Genomic DNA, 17,691 nt, shown 5'->3' on the forward strand with positions numbered 1-17,691 from the left:
TGTTTCCAGTGGAGTGCACTGTAGACAAAACTAGGCAGTAACTGAACTTGTTAGAAAATACCAACTGCCAGGTTTGTAGCTGTGTCCTTGATTCTTGTACACATATTCTCTAAGTCAAAGAGGTGGTTCTGCTAAGCCTCACAGTTGGCATCTAAAACCTTTGTCTGGTTTTGCTTTGGTTTCCATTCCAGGTGCACACCCTATTCTGAAAGGTCACCATGAAGGAGAAAAATCAGCTTGGGATGTGCCATTTGTGAATACATCTCAGAAGAAAAGAATGCCACTGCAGCATGAATTTCCTATTCTCTCATGAATCGAGGTACTGCTAGGGAAATGTGAAATATTTTTAGCCATGAGGGCTTGAGAATTCCCTAAGGATGTCTGTGAATAGGCTTGTGAGATCAGCCATACTCATGCTTGGATGACAGTTTCAGCTCTAGTCCAAGACTGAGGACAATGTAGATGAAAGGCAAGAAAGAGAGTAGGAGGAGGACATGAAGACAACTGTCAAAGAAGAGCCACAGGTTAAAAAAGGGAGCAGAGGAAATGACCCTCAAGATGGTAGTGGGAATGGAGCACATACCTCCAGTACTGCCACCTACCCTTTTGCAACATCTCCATTTTTTTTCCCTTTTCTGTCTGATTGAATGAATTCTGTCTAATATTAAGCAACAAATTAAGGATACACTTTTTATTACATGGTCCTTGTGAGGTTAAGACACCCTTTCCTTCATTGCATACTCTGTCCCCTTTGAAAGAGAGCATATTAAGAATGCAAAGGAACACAAATATGAAAGCAAAACATTGGCAAGGAGCACAGAAACATTTCAGATACTTGTCTTACTCTTTTTCACTGGGAAGCATTGCTTATTCCTCAATAAGTCTCCATCATTACTTTTTTTAAAGCTTCATTTCTAACCAATGACAAAAAATTTTCCTTATATGTCCCACCATTACACATTCCATTGACATAGGGACCAAGTGGCATTATCTGGAAAGGAGAGCTCACCGTCTAGATGATTTCAGCCAATCAGAGATGATGATATTGTATTACCAGTTTCATAATATAAATGAAAAAGATGGCCTTCATTTTGATGAAAGCTGTAAAGTAGCTATTGTGCTTGTTTTGTATTGCAAGGCCCAAATGTATTATTTATGCAATTTTCCTTTTGAAAGGAAAAACTGAAAGAGACTATTTCATTTTACAGCATTCAGTCAAAGCTATTGTCTCATGAATGTGAACATTCCTGCATTTTATCAGCTTCAAATGTAGAAGGCAACTCACAGTTCATACATAGAAAGGATTTTTGAAAGTTTGAAAACTGCATTTTAAAAAAGCTAGACCCTAATGACTCAAGATATTATTTGTGCATGTGTGTAGGCTGAATCAACACTTAGCCTATCAGAATGTACACAGAGTAACGTCTTTTTCAAGGTCTTAAACAGCTTTGATTGAATCTTGGTGTACATTAAACTGATAATGCAAGCAGCCTGCAATACACTGTATTCATAACAATAGAATACATCTTCATTTGTAAATATACACTTATATGCCAAGTCAGCATCTATCTAGGGATCTCAAAGCCACTTATCAACATGACAGCAGCCTCATGTTATTGCTGTAATACAATAAATATTGCAGTTATTTTGCAGATGGGGAAATTAAGGCATGTAAATGTGAAGTGCCCCTAACTTGCTTGGGGTTATACAGCAAAGTGTTGATAGTGTGGAATATATTCTGGGGATCAGCCCATTAACGCAGTCTGTGACACATGGACTCTATCCCTTGGACCTGGTGATACTCATGTATATGGAGAAAATGCTTCTTACAGAGAGATATTGAGATTTTTGCCTGTCCTTGACACCAGTAGAAATTAGATGCTTGCCCTTGAACATTCATACAAAGAGGTTGGTTACTCCTTGGTAGAGGGCCACATTAAAGTTTAAATGTATATTCAACCTCTTCCCCTATGTACCTAATTAAAGGCTCGCAGACTTAGATAAATCCTTTTCTCACTTTCTTTATTTCCTGTTTTTTTTTCATAAAAAGCACAAAACCTAAGGGACTGCTAAGGGACTGCTAAGGGACTGCTAAGGGACCACAGTGGAAGTGGATGACTTCCATGAAAGTTAAATATAAGTTATTAAATTAGAATAACAAAATAGAAATTGGATTTGTATTTGCTGTTTTCATACACTGGTAGATATTTCTGAGCACTAAAGAAATATATAAATTGTTTATGTGGATGCTCCTGGGCAAAAAGTCCATGACCATAACCAAAATCAAATGCATGGTAAAATTAGTTTCAGGTGGATGTAGAAGTATTGACACTGTTGTTTAGAACAAAAGCCCATATATTCATTCACATTATGAGACACCAATTGTAGCAACATTGCCAAAAGACATTTGCAGAGAGTCACCATCCAATGTTTTCTTTTCTACAGCCCCTGATATATTTGGCTTCCTGGGAGTAAAAGTGTTTCTATCTAGAAATCAGAATCATAGAATCATTAAGGTTAGAAAAGACCTTCAAGATCATCTGGTCCAACCATACCCCTACCAACAGTGTCACCCACTAAACCATGTCCCTAAGCACCACGTCCAACCTTTCCTTAAACGGGTGATGATTCCACCACCTCCCTCCCTGGGCAAACCATTGCAACATCTGACCGCTCTTTCTGAGAAGAAATGTCTCTCCTAATTTCCAACCTAAACCTCCCCTGGCGCAACTTGAGGCCATTCCCTCTAGTCCTATCACTAGTTATCTGCGAGAAGAGGCTGACCCCCAGCTTTCCACACTTCCTTTCAGGTACCTGTAGAGAGCAATAAGGTCTCTCCTGACCATCTTCTTCTCCAGGCTAAATAATCCCAGTTCCCTCAGTCGCTCCTCATAGGACTTGTTCTCCAGACCCTTCACCAGCTTTGTAGTCCTTCTCTGGACACACTTCAGCACCTCGATGTCCTTCTTGTAGTGAGGGGCCCAAAGCTGAACACAGTACTCAAGGTGCTGCCTCATCGGAGCAGAGTACGGGGGAACGATCACCTCCCCGCTCCTTCTGGCTACACTATTCCTGATACAAGCCAGGATGCTGTTGGACTTCTTGGCCTCCTGGGCACACTGCCGGCTCATGTTCAGGTGAGCATCAATCAGAACCTTTGGATCCATTTCCTCTGCACAGCTTTCCAGCCACTCTGTCCCAAGACTGTAGGATTGCATGTGGTTGTTGTGGCCAAAGTGCAGGACCCGGCACTTAACCATGTTGAACCTCATCCCACTGGCCTCTGCCCATCAACCCATCCTGTCCAGGTCCCTCTGCAGGGCCTTCCTACCCTCTGGCCGATTGACATTTCCCCCCAGCTTGGTGTTGTCTGCCATCTTACTGAGGGTGCACTCAATTCCTTCATCCAAATCATCAGTAAAGATATTAAAGAGGATGGGCCCCAACACTGACCCCTGGGGAATACCACTGGTGACCGGTTGCCAGCTGGATTTCACTCCATTCACCACTACTCTCTTGGCCGGTTCATCCAGCCAGTTTTTAACCCAGCAAAGAGCATACCTGTGCAAGCCATGGGCCTCCAGCTTCTCCGGGAGAATACTTACCTAAGAAAACTGTATGGTAACTTTCTCCTATAGTTAGTATATGCAATAACAAAAGTCAGACAAAGTAGGGTTACATTGAAATACAGGGCCAATTCTGTGCTGATCTGGTACAGACATGAAAATGAATACTTGTCATGTAATCAAATGGAACAAATAATGTAGAAGAAAAATTCTGATTCACTGATTGTAGTTGTGCTAATGCTAGATTACAGTTGTCTGTCAACTGTAAGTACTGGCACTTAATACTTTGGGTACTTACTTTCCTCAACTGCCTCAATTTATATTTTAAACTTGTTTTTTAGTGATCATTCTTGCCGTGGGAATTTACTTGCTCATATATCCACAAAGTGAATACACGGTGAGTGATAATGCAGTGAATGTGATCTTTTTAGAAGTTCAGATAAATGCACATCCATTTTTTTTATGATTCACCTAGATTCATCTTTTAGTGATGGCATAAACAAATCTGCCATTTCCATCCCTGTGTCTCCAGCAATGGCAAGAAATATAGAATGTAGGAACTGGAATTATCTTGACAGGCTAGTCTTTCTTAAAACCTTCATTTGGTTTAATTATATTAGCTGTATTTATATCTCTTGCATTACAGAAATTAAATATTTTGCTTTTGTTACAGGTGTTTCTAGGATTTTCAGGGTTAGCGTGCCACTTAAATTATCACAAGCCTTTTATTTCTGCTGAGGGATAAAATATACGCTGAAAAATAAATCTGTTGGCATATAGTATAAATTGCTGTGGGCTAGCAATTTAGCAACAGATTTGGGCAACAGGTATTGCTCTCTGGCCAGCATTCCTGTAATTGTCTGGAGCAGATGGCTTCAATTTTGTACCCAGTTATTCAGTCTGCAAAACAGATATCACATATTTGTTCATCAAAACTTTTTTTATTTGGGGGGGGAGGGATACAAGAAAAAAAATATATATGTTCAGATTCTCCATTTTGCATTTGAATATGGAAGCTAGAACTGTCTGAAGAATGAAGACAGGTGTCTTCTCATAAAGCCTCTTTTCCTTCACATACAAAATGTAAAAATATAGCAGGAAATACTGAGTTGTTCTTCATCAAACTTACAATGCTAATGTTTCAGTTTAGAAAAAAGATATGCTTAATACCTAACAGTGATGAGTAAGAGTTGTAATATAATTCCTTCATATTGGTGTTGTGTCTTTTGCTAATGTGGAAGAGTTTCCCCTTTTTATTTTGACTTTTCTTTTTCCTTTTTTTTTTTTAATGTATTTCTTTTATGAAGTAGAAATTTCCATTTTTTTTCTTTCCTCTGCACATTTCTAACTTCATCGCTCTAATAATGAAATAATAGAAGCGAGTAAAACAGGAGCATGTTTTGTCTTCTGTGCAGTCAGAATCTGAAAAGGTCATTAGGTGTCACGGAACAGGGACTGCTCGACTCTGCATGGATGGGAAGCTCTGCAGGGCCAGTGCTGAGGTGGGTAATGTACAGCCATATAAATCCCAACATTGACGACAGGGATGGTAAAGGAACCCCCAGAATCTAGATTGTAAAAGCCTTGAAAAAAGACAAAGGCATAGAGGAACCAGATGAATTGTGAAGCTCTGGCTTAAGCTAAATTGTCCTCCATAGTGTTGTAATTCCAAACATTAAACAAAGACATATAGAGTCTAGAGTCTTTCTGTCCCTGACAGGGACTAAATTCCCTCTACTCAAGCAAAATCCTGACAAAGAACTGTGTAATAAATTCTAGATGGAACGACAGAGACATCTCTTGTTGGGAAGTTATTGTATATTCTTTAAGACTTAGCAATTGCTTAGCTACATACATACTGTTGCTTCTCTGGTGGGGTAACTTTCACATCCTGGTGAGAAAGTTTACTTCCTTTACACCTGGTCTTGTGTACTATTAAACCATCACAGCAGTTGCTGAATTATTTATCTTCTTTCAGTTGGCAAAACTAGTATTCTACCCAACACGCTCCTTGTCTGAGAGGAGAAAAACAGTTTGAGAGAGAGAATGCATTACAAAATCTGCAGCACAAAAGTTTACATCATTAAGCATTTAGGGCTTACCCAGAGAGCAGTGGCATGCAACAGCAGTCACGTCCATAAGTGATTTTTCTGCAATCAGAATTTCATTCATTACCCAATTTTCATGCAAGTCCCCTGGCATTTGAAATATGTTTCAAGGTAGGCTTCCCAAGGGCTTTTCCCATCCCATAATAACTGATTTGCAGTGTCCAAAGGCAGATCTAAATATCTTTGGCTCAAATTACTTAAGGCCTGCAAAGCGGGATCCTCTGTCATCCTCATCACATCTCACACATACAGAACTGATAACAGATTAATATCTGCTCTGCAAATATTTCATCAGTGTCTTCAGTTAAGGCGCCTTGCATTATTTTTTTCTGGGGGCACCAACAGAAGAACAGGGAGGGGCTGAAGGGAAATGTATTTGCACTCTACAAGAGAATGAGGAGGGCATGGCAAAGAGAAGGAAAGGGGAAATAAAAGAGGGTTTCTCTTAGTATTACAGGAAAAGCAACAAAGCTGGTCCTGGCAAAGTTCTCTGCTCCAATTATGTATACACTTTTATTCAATCACTGTATTGCTCTGTGTCTGACACTTGGTCAATAGTGCAATCTAGCACTGATCAGAATAAAACAGCCATCCTAGAGCACCTTGGAATTTCATTAGTTTCTTTTCAATGTTGTCTTTATAACTAGATGTTTACTTGGAAACACAAATTTAGAGAACAGTTCTGTGCTTTGTCACATAAAATTCTGATACTCTAAACAGTGTTGTAAACATGATTTTCCCATTAGAAAAAAATGCTCTTATATGATATGTAAAAAAAAAAATATATATAATCAAATCCACAGATGGATTCCTCATCTCAGAATTTCGTCTGCTCTTCCAAGTTTTCAGAAATTTTAGAGTTTTTATTCTGGTTATTACCAAAATGATCTCATAGTCTAAGTCCATCTTCAAAAGCTTTATTAAATGATATTTATTTATAATTTGTATTATAAATATTTTATAATATTAATTTATAATAATAATTTATAATTTGTATTATAAATTTATTTATAATCTATATTTATTTATAACTTTAAATCTGTGACTACTGTGGAAGTGTCAATGAACAGAAATTTCTTCCACGAGTTGCCATGACAAGCTGGATATAATTCTGTTTGTCCTTTCTTTCAATAACTGTTTTGTAATTTTGAGGTAAGTGAGAACAAAACAGGAGACAGACCACTTCTTAGATTCTTCTGAAGTAAACGCTAGCTGAAATTTTTCATAACTGATTATAGTATGGGCACCTTTGAAGTCTGCTCCTAGGTTTAAGAGATAGTTGAGACTGCAATTTTAACTGTATAGAAAATTTGGTAGTAAATTTGCACTGTTTTAATCTCTTGGTACTGTCTATAGAACTGTGATTAAAAATACAAGGGTTACTTTACATGATGAAGACAGTTGTGATGAAGTGCTGTTTGTTCCCAGGGTAATGCAACCAGAATGTACAAATAGCACTTTATCTGTTCTATTTTGTTTGTTTATTTGTTTGTTTTCTCCCATCTCTCCTACCTATCTCACTGCTGTACCACAGACTGACTCATTTTACTTGTTTATATTGCTACCTACCTTTCCTGGCACTCTTTTAGCTCTGCTTCTGACCTTGGCTGCACCATGCTCACAGCAAGATGCATCATGAGTCCCTGTTGACAGCCACCAACCAGTAACTTTTTCCAAGATAAGGTGAAAAAAATATGGTCTGGCTGGGGGATGATCCAGGGCAAGAGAGTGGCCCTGCTTTGAAAGGTTGTCTGAAAGGGCATGTTTGTCCCCAACTCTGAGATCAAATCCAAAGTAAACCTGATTTCTCTCTAGGCAAAGGCTAAGACAATCCTGCCGAGCCATCTCTAGTCCATTGCATTAATCTCATCTATAAGCATCTTTCTTAAAAGTCCACTGAACCACTCCTCCTCTATCTAGCCAACCCCTAGAACAAAAACAAGGAACAACTTTTGACTTATCTTATTCCTCAGGCTGAGCCAGGCAATTTAACTGAAACAGAAAATGAAAGGATCAACCAGAAATGCCTCTGTGATAATCAGCTTCTTTCCCTATTACCCCCAAACACTCTTGTGATATGAAAACACTCATTGTGTAACCTTGTCTTTTCATATCCTTCATACTTTCTTTCATGACATAATTTCATCCTTAATTTTTGAAGCAGTTTCTATCCAACATTTCACTGGTTTGTTTTCTGTTCAACAGCCCTTATGCCATATTATGCTTTTGATTATTATCTCAGTATTCTTACTTAGCTCCTCATATTTTCATACCCTTCAATTATCTTGGCTTTTCTCTCATAGTTTTCACTTTCTTAGTGCTTTTTTCATGATCCAGAGGAGCTTTTCTCTCTCCAGTTTTCTGCTGCAGAATAGGTCCCTTCTATAAAATCTATTATTTTTTTTTAATTTTCTTCCTCATTTGCCACTTTATTCCATTTAGTTGTTTTATTTTCCTTTTACGTATCTCTCTTCATTAACCCCTTTCTCTGGGTTCTTGATTATACTTGAAGCTGCATATTAAAATGGTGCTTGAGAAAAAAACTAGTCAAAAATTGGTGATCATATGGACATCTTTGGAGCCAACCTTCAAATATGATTGAAATTATTTCATACTGTGGAAACCGTAGCATTCTTCTACATTGATAGATGAAGAAGTAGGTCTAAGTATCAAAATGAAAAGAAGCAGGGAGGAAGGACAGTGACCTTTAAAATCCATTGTGGGTAGCTCAAGAAATGATATTATTATTATTATTATTACTGTTATTGGGGTGTGTGCATTGTGCATAGTCTTTTACCATTGTCTTGTCAACATATATTGAAATTAAAACAAGCTATAAGCACATATCCAATTAATGCCAAGATCAAAAAAGCCTCAGTCCTTAGGTGAGTTCTTCGCCTATCACAGGTGTGCTGGAAGAGGTTTTATGCAAAAATAGGAAAGAAAATATCCCTAAACCCTTTTCCAAATATGAAGACATCACCACTAACTAATATCTTTTTTTTTTTTTTTGGTTAGTTGGTCGGATTTTATACAATTCCATAGCATTTAAAGGCCTAGATATATCAGTGACCTCTTATTTGATTCTGCATTCAACCTTCCTCTTAGGGGTGAAGCATTTTGATAACTGCATGTCCTTGTGTCCTGTTTCTTTACTGAAGTCAGGGTCATACCTTTGCCTTAAAGTAATCTTACATAAAGTATGAAATGTAGGACACCTGAATTAGACCGAATACCTTTTCCATCTGCAATTCTTTTCAAGTAATAAAACTTTTCTACATATCAAAGTGGAAAAAGTAGTCAGAATTTTATGAGGAACAAGTTTTCTGTCGTGTTTAAACACAAAATTTAAATGGAAGTACATATGCCTAGCAGACGATTGCAGAGCATGTTCTGGTTCATTTTTATGTTTGCTTAGTTTCTCAAACAACTTTTGTCAGAAGCACTTTTAGCTTGAAACTTTTTATCTAGCTCAAATACCCTGCAGAAATTATTGAAAGGCAAATAATGACACCTCCAGCTGATGGGCTGGGAAGTTGAGATGCAAGAGTTCAGTATTTGGAACCACATCCTGGAGTAGATATTTTAATATTTTGTAGTCCTGGGGGTATGCTGGCATACCCCAAAATTTCATTTAATAAAATTATACCTAATACATGAGACAACAGGTCTCCTTGACTTCCCTAAGACAATAATTTATTTAGGGAAGGCAAGAGACTGCACTAGGATGGCCTTGGTATGAGAACAGTAGGAACCATAGACACTTAAAATGAGTTTAGGAGTAAGTTGTGAAGGTTTCTGCTTGGGGTTCATCCTTTTGTGATTTGCTTGAAAGAACTCAAGGTGAAAAAGCAGAAACCTCTGGGTTTTACCTGGTTCCAATGTTAGTTCAAATTATCAATCAGCCCAAGTCTGTAAAAGCATTTTTACGCCTATTTGTATTCATTATACCCATTTGTACTTATATGCCCATTTGAACTCTTCTTGAACAGCTTTGCTCTTGAAACCATCTATATTGATTATGATTAAGAGCAGATTTCTGCAGCTCTACCTAAGAATAGCTTATTTTAAATTTTACAGTTTGTTTTGTAAATGGTTAGATTGAAATTGGCTTCTTTTTTCTTTTTCTTTTTACTTTTATTTCTTTTCAGTAAACCATTGCATAGCAACACATTTGGACAGAACTGCACAATTGCTACAGGTATTAAATGAAAATAATTTGATGCTATTATCAAGCTAAAGGACAGAACGATTAATATGTTGACTACAAAAATTATATATCATGAAGAAATAAAAGAGGGGACCATGTATTTTGCTTCACTGCCTGTTCTATATTAAACCAATGTGTTTTCTTGGACTGTGAATAGTATAGGCTGCTTCCAAGGAAAGAGTTTGTAAACTTTCCTACTAGATTACGTTTACTTAATTTTTAATTTTAGCTTAATTTTCTTTCCAGAACAAAACTGAAATGCAGATGTCTCTAGCAGGCAACTACAGCAGTTTCAAAACTGGTGGTGTCTTTTTCTGGTTCTGATAAATTTGTGTTATGGTACACTTTTAGTGGGTGAAATTTGCGAGTATATATATTATGAGGATATTCTGAGAAATTGCTTCCATTTGTTTCCAATAGATTTATTACTTTTTGACTATGGTGGCCTTTTCCTCTCTTTGGTGTTGGTAGTGCTTTCCAAAAGACAAAATAAAAACAAAAAGTGGGTAAATACTAGCCTTTGCTGAAGTTTATAGAGTGAATCTAAAGTAAATGCTAGTGTTAAATATATATATATATATATAAGGTTTGATCTTTAAAGATAAGACGGGCACTTCACCTATAGTTCTTCCAACAGTAGACTGTGATGGTCCATAGCTCTCAAATTATAGTGACAAGGTATTCTTTATGGAGAGTTTTGTATTTTTTAATTTGCGTGGTCTGTTTGACTACTGGAAAACTGTGAAGATACATCCAATTACTGATCATTTTAATTTCTAAGGAATAGAGTTGGATGTGATTTCAGATTATCACTTAATTTTTCCGTGACCTGTCGTTCTTTCTCTAATATCTCTTTACTTCTTTTGAAATTCAGCAAAGCTTTATGAAAGTAAACTAATGCTTTTGAAGTGGTAAAATACTAAGCTGAGGAGTGCCACACAGTGAGAGACAAAGAATCAAGCCTAAATGTGAAAACAGTCAGATGGATTTTCAACACACAGAGCTATGCAAATGCTCTTTCTGCAAAACTTCAAAATATTGGTTGTAATGGACTCCAGACTTCAAGTAAGGTGTTTTTAAAAATATTAGTAATATTAGTTAGTAAACTAGTAGTTTAGTTTTTCAGTAAAAATAATAGTCTTCAACAAAAATCTCAGTAGCAACATTACCAGCTAGCTTAAGAAAGTAATGAATACTAATATTTCAGCCACATCATATATACCTCAATAGTTAATCCCCTCCCCAAATTATCTGAATATGCTGTCAACGAAACAAACAAGCAAGCAAGCAAAACAAAACACCTAGAAAGTATTGTCCAAGAGATAAAGCAGAGGTACAAAAATGTCAATGAGGTCAGTGTCTGTATAATCGTCTGCACAATATAGAAAAATATGCAATGTGTTTTAAATACACGCTATAACAAGGAAATGTATAAGGGTTTCCCTGTCTGTCCAAACTAGAATGAGGAACAGTGCATTAGAAAAACAATAGTAAAATATACATATACACCATATACACCATATACACCATATACACCATATACACCATATACAGCAACTCATGCTGGACAAGTAGTATAGTATGAAAGTGCATTTACGTGGAACTCTTATCCGTGTTGAAAAGATTAAAATTGAGCTGAGTTAACTTTCCACTCTTCTTTCCATTTATCCAAGTTGCTGTTATAAAGTCAGATAGAGGAACTGAGACATCAATTTTGTAGCTTTTTTTTTTTTTTTTCTTTCCTTCCCAGCTATTAGACGTTAAATTTTGTACTGGGCATTCAAAGTTGTTTTCTGCCATGAGGGTAGAGGCCTTCACACCATACTGAGGTCAATTGGTTTAAAATGTGCTGAAGGTAAGAAATACGTAATATTTTCCCCCACCTCTGTGGGGCTTTCAAACTATTTTACCTCCTTAGAGTCAAGTGTAGAAAGTCTATAAAGAAATGAATTATTAATGCTTGATTTTTTCTCAGCAACAGAATCTCTTTACCCAAGGAGTAGCATTTCTTCCATGCTTTTGGACATTTTCTTCCTTATATCCAATTCTGACCCTTTGGTAAGGTGTCTTCTTTTGACTCACAGATTTGCTGGCTTTCATAAACACACTGCCTTTACTTTTAATCAGTGCAAAAGTTCAGTTTGGGGAGCTTGGTGGTCAGGTTATAATCAGAACTACATCTAACAGAACACTGGCAAAATAAAATAAAACCAAAAATCCAGTATGCAGAGAAATGTGGCTTCCAGATGAATATGGTTGGAGCTGTATTTTTAAAAAGGTTCTGCCTGCCCCCATTTGCACAAATCTCCATGTGTCGAGGAACAGAGGGATGACAGAACAGGTGGTAGCTCATTGACAAGTGTTACATATGCTTTCTGCTTGTTCCAGAAAAGTTACAGTGGCATTGCAGGATACTTCTTTGGACCTGGATTGTTAGCTGGTGTTAATATTCTGTGCATAAGTGCTGATGGTTTCCTATTGAGTCATTAGAGCATGTGACACTAGTTGCATTACACTGGAGATGAGGGAGAAGAGAAAGGCTCATCAGAAGAACCTTTCAAGTTGTCTGGGCTTGGATGAAACTCAGACTTTTTTTTTTTTTTAATAATATTAGTTTCTTTGTATAAGCTGTTTCCACTCAAGGCATTAATTCTGACCTTATTCAGACTATATGGGCTGTAGTTTGGAGCTGTGCAGAAAAAACAGCTTGCTTATAAATAGAAAATAAAACATACTACTAAACATTAGCCTAGAAGTTAAGCACTCTGTTCATGATTGATATGACTGTGATATGGCCATGAAGGCCATCTAAATATTTCTCCTCATATTCATGAATTTAAAAATCTCACTTTGCAGACCAAATATAAAACCACACAGAAAACTCCAGAAAGTCCTATGATCCATGTAAAGTTTTGGGTGGAGAAAGACTTTGAACCCAGAGTTCTCTAAATAAGAGACTAAAGTAATCATCTTGATATTTCTTTCCTCATCCAGCCGACAGAAGTGGGCTGAGATTTAATGTAAAGAAAACAGCAAAGCCAGTGGGACAGTTCTGGTCCAGAGGTGCAGGTTAGTCTTCCCCAAACCCAGAGAAAGTGTGATGAGAATCATTAGACAAGATGAAGTCTAAATATCCCTCCCAAGCGAGGCAATGAATATTTTCATTCCTTCTGGTCCAGAATAGATCCAGTGGTGCAAAATGATGTAGTAGAGGATAAGATTCAGGTTCAGTGTTGCTGAACCCTTATGGAAGGGTCTTGGGACCATTGGGAGCATTGTGTCGTCACTGCAACATACAGTGTACCAGGATAGGGCAGTACCATTTCCAGACAGAATTAACCACAAAAGGAATTCTCTCCCTTAAAAAATGACCCTTTTTGCTTCCCTCATCGAGGAGAATGCTTGAGATATTCTTGCATAGGTCCCTGCTTTTCAAAAAACATTGAAGTTTCTGTCAATGCACATCTCTACCTCTGAACCCCAAACCACACTTTTATTTTCTCTTGATGAGATGGAACAAGAAGGAGCATATAGACATACATATTTACCATATATATGTCATGTCAAAACCAGTGATTTTTATTCATTAGTGCTCTTTGGCTCATCTCTAGTAATTTCCAATACCTTGTTAAGTATTTAAATTCATGTAAACATTTTTATCTGTTATTTATTTATTTGGTGTATAGCCTTTCCTATTTACACAGAAAGACATCAATTGTTATAATTAAATATTTAATTATTTTACATGTGAACACATGCAAATTAGGTTATCAAGGCCTGCTTTGTTTTTGAATTTGTATTTCTTGAATATACCTATTCTAAAAAACAAAGCCGAAGACAAATTTCCTAGAAATCTCAATCATGGAGCGTTTTTCCGCTATCCCAACAAATATTGAAGTGCTCTTTGAGAGGTGGTTGACTTGCAGAGCAGATCAGTAATGCTTCAGTAATTACTATGTTTAGTGAAAGTCCCACCATTTTCTTTCTTTTCTGCAGCCACTCAGTAAAAGTAACAAATCCATTTCCTTCTGTACAGAATTTTTATCCCAATTTAATATTTGAGACAGTTTTTAAAGTCTCAGCACTGTACAATGTATCAGTTTCCTGTTTATGTTTCACATATGTCTTGCTGAGTGTGCTATAGCACTCATTACTGCATTTTTTACTCTTCAGCAAAGAGAAAATAAGAAGCCACCAGAATACAGCCCAAGTAACATTGTCTAAACATATGATAAATCTTGTTTGATATACTGTTCTAAATCTTGTTTGATATACTGTTCTGAATGCTTCAGTGAACATTGTTACATAGCTCACTCGTAAACTGCTTTAAAATCTATTACACTCTTTTTAAAATAATACTTTAAGAAATTCTTTTAAAAATACCACTCGTACCAAATAGACCCAATCCTCCTACAGAGAAGAGAGAAAGAAACCGGTAGAGTCCAAATGTTACTCTACAGTAGAATATTTTACACCTTCTTTTGTCAGCATTGTTGACTTCCCAGTTCTTTTTTTCAGAATTTGCTCCTCCACTCCTGCTTTGCTTTGCTTTTCCTTGTGTATTAGGATACAGCTAGGGACAGGGATATGACATATTGCAGATAACATCCTAACATATTAAATAAGGATGTTCAAACATAGTGATAGATCCTGTTGTATGATGATATATCAGCACAGTTCAAAGATAGGAATTTTAATATATTCTATTATAGAATCACTTAAGCTGACTAAATGATAGCTGTGGGGGAATGGAATAGCTTGCAGCTTTTGGAAAGGGTTAAGAGACCTTGCAATGGGAAAGAAATATCCAGATGCTAAAGGGAAACAGAAATAACAGTTGTAGTTGAAATTAACCCAGTAAGGAAAAAAAAAAAACGAAGTCACTGATCTGTTTGAGCAATTCTTCTGAGAGACAACTCAATGAATGCTCCTTTGATGAAGAATGAGAGGTACCAAATATTTGTGATACTCCAAGACAAGCCTTCTGAATGGCTCCCAATGAAAATTTTCATATATTTTTCCTGAGTGTAAGCTATTAATACTTGTTATTAGATACTCTGATGGTGTCAGCCTGCACAATTTTTCTTAAACCTTTAAATCATATCTCTGCCATGTGATAAAGAACAAAACCTTTCCTAGGATGATGGAAAAAGGAAGGAAGAGGGTGACAGGTATGATTGGCTTATCTGACCTGCAACCTTACATCTGATGATTATGTTAGAGAGTGATGCGGAAGTGCAAGCTGGAGGTGAGGTAAATGTCCCTGGCAGTCTTTCCTGATGCTCACCCTCTGTCACCCACCACCCTGGATCCGTCAGATCTGAAGAAGGACCTGGGGTGGGAAGCATTCACAATGGATTGATTATACTCATCAGACTGATGCCCATGGATAGACATCTGTCTCTCTTTTGCTGTTCTAAGTGGGCCATGCCTGGGAAGGGTAGCTTAGTACCATTGAACTAGATAGAAATTATGTTGTAGGACTCATACCCATACAGAAGATGGGCTTGGTTGAAGGTGCTTGTAGGTCCATTTTATTTATAACTCATCATTTTGAACAGTATTAACTGTATTAAAATATTTTCTTTCTTCAGATACAAATTATTGAATACTTTAAGTATGAGAAGGGTCTATATGCCTTTGCTTTAACAACAAAGACAACATGCTTTAAAGAGCAAGGCCTCACTTAAACCAGATCTCTGGAAATAATGGCAGAATGTGACTTAGGAAATCCAAGTAGGAACCATTGTGGCCACTTCATACTTAATGCAATTACTGCTGTAAGTTCTTTGGGGCAACAACTACTTCCTATGTTTGTCCAACAGGACGGGTGTTGAAGCTCCTCTGGAGGAGGGTGTGCTTGGACCAGCCCAGTGAAGAAAGCTTGCAACACACGGGCCAAGCTCTTCACCCATACATTGTACTTTAGGACCTTCTGTTTTGGTGGGCTGAATTTGGGACATCTTTGTGTCTGACTTCTTGCACAAGACAACCACATCTTTTCACACCCAGACTTTTGCACAAAGCTCCATGAAGTGGGTCCCCCACATATGCTATGGACTTGTGCTACTTAAAGTACTTAAGAGTACACTACTCATGGCATTTACTACAGCATCCATTTTCTAAAACAGTTTGAATAATTAGATTATATAGTTTTTCATAAGCTGAGATACCTAGAATTACAAGACACTTTCGCTAGCATATTTTAATGATGGAAAGTATTTACTTCCAAGATTTTTAAATAGGCAAGCAGAATTATATTTGAATTGTTGAATTTGTTTATGAAAGAATAAGTCTCATAGATGTGGACAGATAATTTAATTCAAAGATATCACATCAGTGTTGAATTTGGCTCTAAGTACTAAATGCACCACAGTAACTGTATTTATATTTGGCTTTGATGTATACTCAGTTCTGGCAAGCGTATCTCGTGGGCACCTGCTTGACGCAGAGATTTATGGAGAATGCCAACATTTGGTCTTGATATTTAAAAACAATTTGTTAATTGTCAAGAAAAGTAAACTGTTAACATCTTTATTTACTGATGAGACAACATATCAGTACTGGAACATGTTCAAAATGGACAGCCATTTACTAGTCCCTAAAGCAATGAAGATTTTAAACTGCAGACTTTTTTTTTTTTAATTTATTTTATTAACAAATCTTAAGTAGATATTTCATTTTACTAAGGGACTAGATATTTCCATTTTTATTAAATGTTATAAATATCTCATGTCAGAGAGAGATTTTGGACCCCAAGAAAAGATAAATAAACTCTCTCTGTTTTACCCTTTCCTTCTAATCACTTCCATTTCTTTCCTTCCAGGTCAAGTCTTCTATGTCATGTCTTAGTGTATCTAAAAACTATGGTTTTCCCAGTTGCAGACCTTATGTATCTGGGTGTATGCAAGTATAGAGGCATTGGAATTATTTACAAAGCTAGAATTACAAAAGCAGCCCCATGTACTGGGTATATCTGTGGCAGCAGGCAGAGAGAAGTATTATCAGAAAACAATGTAGTGAAGATGGACTAAACAAAGGGAAGTCAGCCACAGCCGTACAAACAACCTAGTGGAAGGCGCTTCCAAGCAAATCAGTGTTTCAGCCCGTATGTGTGAGTGCAGATTTGAATCAGCTCCCCTGAGTGCTTGATAACAAGCTGCATGGAGGTCAGTGTGGTCTTGGAGAGATTTTGGATAAGCAGCTCCATGCTGCTGTAGCTACATGGCTATCTGTTTTCAAATTCAGGAGTTTTAATGTAGATCAATCTGTATATACAAGCTGCAGCCACACCACAGAAAGCAGCATTGTCAGTCAGTCACTGTGGTCCTGTTTCACAGAAAGGTCACAGCAGATGCAACTGCCTTGACTGAAATGAGAGGCTGGCTGCAAAAATAGCTATATTCCTGCAGAAGTTTATTCTCCAGCAGAGCTCCTCGTGTTTTCCCAGTTATTTCCCATCTTCCCCCATCTTGCCTTCCCATTTGCAGTGAATGTTATTTTTGTAACCATCTTCTTGCGGCTTCCTTGGTTAAAGAATGCCAAAGAAAACTGGTTTCTCTATGATACTGCTTTGCATATATCTGATGTGCATCACCAGAAGGAAAGGAAAAAAACAAGTAGGTGCCCCAGGTGTGATCCTGGTTTATATCTGCAGGAAATCCAGCTCAGTTTGCACCTGCAATTGCTTTTAATCAGTGAATTTCTCACATAAGCAAAACTTTGGGGAACATGTCACTGTGTTATATACAGTGTTGTAATTTGAAGTTTAAAGGAACTGCAAAAGAAAAAGAGCAAAATAAATCAT

Source organism: Anser cygnoides, chromosome 1, assembly GCF_040182565.1.
Source record: "Anser cygnoides isolate HZ-2024a breed goose chromosome 1, Taihu_goose_T2T_genome, whole genome shotgun sequence".
NCBI lineage: Eukaryota > Metazoa > Chordata > Aves > Anseriformes > Anatidae > Anser > Anser cygnoides.